We start from the raw sequence: 4,803 nt of genomic DNA on the forward strand, positions 1-4,803 counted from the left end.
TACTTCTCTTACTCTACACTCTAACTCACTCTCATATTCTATTCCTAACTAGAGGTTAAGGATATGAGTGGAAGCTCCGCCTCTCTACTACTACTACTCTTGTATCTCTCTTTATTCTTGTGGACTTGAAGCTTGAATGGATTGAGTAATGATGAATGAGACGCCCTCTCCCCCTCCTTATATAGGTGTGGAAGGTCGGTTTGGGAGGGGGTAAACTGCAAAATGCAGCCGGGAACCGCGCTAGGGCTTCTCATGCACCGCCTCTGCAAAAGGCGGTGGGGAGCTGGGCCAGGCCGGGGTCGGCCGACCCTAGGGGGCGGCCGCCCCCTGGCTGGCTCTGTTGGCCCAGGCCCAAAGCCCAGACGATGCTCCTTGGCCTTCTGAGTTTGAATCCAATTGCATTTCGATGCACTTCTGTATTTGAATTAAATGTGCCTTCAATTCTTTGATTTTGGCAGCTCAAACCCTAGTGTCCTGCATACACATGTGTTCACCAAAACTGTGGAATTTGGTCAGCATAAAAAGCCCTATTTCTAATGTTTGGTGATATTTTATAGAGTTTGTATGCATGTTGGCGGTATGAAAAGTGTATTTTAAGAAACGCCAACAAACTCCCCCACACTTAGTCCTTTGCTCGTCCTCGAGTAAAGCTTATGTTTTTGGGCTGAGATGGTTCCACTTCTCCTGATAATGAACCTGCATACAAACTATTCCAAGCCTCACCTGAACTTATGTGCATTCAGAGTGTCTACCAAAACATCTTGAGTAATTGAAAAATGGAACAGTTAGGATTCAAATTTTCTTACTCAACTTTGCTCAAAACTTGGGTTGTTACCTTTTTGAATAAAAATAGTCTTGCTCTTCAGATGATACTCCCAAATCACTCGAGAATGTTTCTGGTTCCTTACCAAGGTAAAAGTACCTCTTGATTTGTCCTACTTCTATAAGCTGTATTTGGAGTTTTGGGTATGGACCAAGGAGAATGCATACTTACCTTGTATGTATTGTCGAGTCAAATCTCGGATCCAAGAAGAGAAGTGTCATACCCTTAGATCAAGATGTGCAAGTGTGTGGTATATGGTATAAACAACTCCGTTGGTTGATATGATCTCATCAAGTATTTCTAGACATGGCTATCATAACTCTTTTATTTTCTTGTGAGCCTTCATGTGCTCATCTTTTTTTTGTATACTTAGGACCTTCATGTGTCCTATTTTTTTTCAGGTGGGTATTTTTATACCCCTAATTCTACGGCGGGCACTTGCCCATTTTTTTTCTTCTCTTTTTTTTATATATATTTTTTTGCATAGCCCATGTCTTTATCTAAGATGCACTAGAGAGATCATTCTTTAAAACATGGAGTGTTTGTATGGTGGACATGTAAGGCATGTTTTTGCGCACTCCCAGTGTAGAAGCGACATATATATATATCTGGAGCGTACGTGATCTTGATCTTGAGAGCATGATAAATCTCTTAACAAGGGTCAACAAGACTTGACACAACTCAAAACAAATAAGCAGCTATTTGTAGAATTTTTATCAAGAGTAATATATTTGGCCTTGGTAGGAAATTATATATCATTGAAGAGCAGACTTTTTGCAATTTTAATTTTATCAAATAAATCCCCAAGTTCATTGCATAAGTGAGCAAGTTTCAAATCATCCTACTATATCGCAAATCTCAATTACTTAGAAGCAATGGGGTCCTTATAAAAAGTTGCTCATAAATGGTAGGCTTTTGGCGAGGAATAAAGAGTATGCATGTTTAATTTCAAAGGCAGAAAAGAAATGGAGTATTCATTTATTATTTTTTTTATCTTGTTATTTTATTAGGAATATTTTTATCATATAAATCAGATTTAAATTTTCATAGGAGGAATAAAAATAATTCTGAAATTTTTTTCTATGTAAGATTACCTTGATGGCGATTCCTCCCCCACACTTGTTTTTGTACCTGTTCTTTGATTTTTCTCAAGTAGATAAAAATAATACTAAAACAAGTGGAGACAAAATAATTCGAACAAAGGACTTCTTTATTATTCAATATAAGCCGAGACATTGATTACAAAGTAAATGAAGGAAATCTGAATAAAAGGGAAAATAAATTACTCGGCTAAGCAAAATTAAACTAGATGCGGTTTGTGTCTAGAACATGCTCTACACCCGCAGCCCGAGCCACCTTGACAAGCCGGTTGGTTAGACCGAATTGTACAGCGACTAAGTCGTCCTTAAGCTCTATATATTTCAGGTGGGTGTTAGCTAGTTCGCCTTTAAACTCTTCCACTACACCACGTAGTGACCGCACAGAAGTCCTAAGCGCGGCGAAAGTGCGCGCGCTTTCCCGCTTCGACTCATTATCTGAATCGCTAAGAAATCCGTGTGGCTGCCCCCTAAGGATGGGATTTTCGCGCTTGCGTTTTGGGACGCGAGGGGCAGCAGAAGGCAGATTAGAGTCACTTGGCAGCCGGTTTGATCGCCCCCCTATAGCGGGGTTTGCGTGTTTGATACGCAGGGGGCGGACGAGGTGGTCGCGGCTATCTTAGGCGCGGGCGCAGGTGCGGGTGGCGCGAGCGGCGGCTTACGCATGAGGCCCTTCCCGCATCCTCCACCGGGTTTTCTAATTCCCACCACGGTGTAGGACGGGTCGGAGCGCGCAGTGGATCCCGAAGACAAGAACCTAGAGTCTAAACTGCCCGAAGGCGTTACAACATATGGATCTACAGGCGCCTTCTTCTTGTTCGCCGTCGTCGGCGGCGCATCGTCGCGCGCCGTCTTCCTTGGTGTCGCCGTCTTGTGCGCCGCCACCTTCGTGCGAGCCGTGGAACGCAGGCTCGTTCCTTCGCTCGTGATGCTTGATGGGGGTATGATGGCAAGAGGGTACGTCCGCATCTCTCCTTCCACACCGAACACCTCCCTCATGTTCGCCTCAGAGAATTCTCCTTCGGCGTCGAAGGATCCTCCCGACTCCACGAATAGCGCTAGCGCGTGGCTGCCCATTCCCTAAGCGCTACTCTTGATAGAGGTGGTTTGTGAAGATGTAAACTTGGAAAGCACTAATGGCTATGGCTTAGAGAGGGGTAATAGGAAGAAGGCCCTCCCTAGCGAGATCACGAGCGGCAAATTTGAATTTGCATGCAGATAAGGATAGGGATGACGAAGAGATAGACGCTGGAAAAGATCGGGCCGCAGACGTGTCAGGCCAGGGGCGGCCGACCCCTAGGCACGTCCGTTGGCCCTGAATTTTGGCGTGCGCGCTCGTCCCACTTTTCAAATTTTGAATCTGCCTGCGTTTTGCTACGCTTCCTAGATATTTTTTAGAGAAACAAGGGTTTTATTGAAAGGTAAAAGCTAAAAACTAAAGATCCTTTTTTAGAAATCATATTTTTATTTTTGGTAATTCAAAACTAAGCAGAATTAATTGAAATATTTTATTTATATTATTATTATTATTATTATTATTATTATATATTTTTTTACAATTTAAACCCAATTAATCAAATGTATTGTTTCAATTTCCTTTTCAAAATTAGGTTCCAGGAAAACTTTTAAGCGATGACCATTTACCTTAGTGATATTACCTTCGTCATCTGCTATGGTGATCGCGCCATGCTCGGAGGTCTTGATGACGGTGTATGGTCCTTTCCACTTACTCCGAAGTTTTCCTGCACCGAAAAGTCATACCTTGGAGTTGAAGAGTAGAACGCGGTCGCCTTTTCTAAACTCCTTGGGTTTGATTCGGTGATCGTGTCATTTCTTTGTTCTTTCCTTGTATATCTTGGCACTGTGGTAAGCTTTTTCTCGCCATTCTTCAAGCTCAGCTATCTGTTCTGTCGGTTCCTGCCAGCTAGCTTGAAGTCCATATTCCAGTTCTTGATGGCCCAGTAAGCTCGCGGTCCGTAGGTATGTGGTGTGTGCAGAGTGTTGGGCTTATTCCCTTGAGGTCTTGCAGCGAATACCCAAAGGCTGTGCTATGTTTTTCTAAGACGGCAATGAGTTTGTTCGACTCCTCATCAGATAGCTTCTCACTAATAATTACGGGAGTTTCTTTGTTGCCATTTAGAAAGGCATAACGCAGCCCAGCGGGCAAGGGTTTAAGCTCAACTGGAGGTTTTGGTGGCATTTCATCCTCGGGGAGTTCTATGGTTTCTCCTAGCTCATCCTCTTCTCGAATGAAGCTTTCGGCATCTTTATCTAAGGACAATTCGGGTGTTTCAAAAGGTGAAATGGCCATCACCTCCTTGGGCAAAGGTAGGTCGGGTCGAGAGTCGGTCACTGAGTTTTTAGCTCGAGTGATTGGAATGGAAAAAGTGTCTCTTCCCAATTTTACGTTCATTGCCCCTGTAGCTGGCAGTTCATGGGTTAAAAGCTCTATAGGGTGGCCTATAAGGATGTCAAAACTTTTAATGTCAAAGACATAAAAGTCAAGACTCGTTCTGATGTTATCAAGTCGTACATGGGTTTGGTGGAGAATCCCACAACTTTTCAATTCCGTATGCGGGGCTACCCTGAGAGTTTTCTCTGTCGGGGCCAATGGTTCAGACCCTAGATGGGTGAGCATAAAATATTTCGACATTAAATTGGCCCCGACAAGTGGATTATACAATGCTTCTTGCCAACTACGCCGAATTTTGCACTGAATGGACGAAGATGGAGTATTAATCTGAAGTGGATCAGAAGATAACTCCGTTTCTTTAGTCCATTCCTGACTCATGATAGCTAAGAGTTCATTAATTGAATGTTTTATAAAATCCTCATCTAGCTGATCATTAGCAGTGGCAATTGTGGCTTTCTTTGACATGAGTA

This window comes from Sorghum bicolor, chromosome 4 (genome assembly GCF_000003195.3).
Source record: "Sorghum bicolor cultivar BTx623 chromosome 4, Sorghum_bicolor_NCBIv3, whole genome shotgun sequence".
Classification (NCBI taxonomy): Eukaryota; Viridiplantae; Streptophyta; class Magnoliopsida; order Poales; family Poaceae; genus Sorghum; species Sorghum bicolor.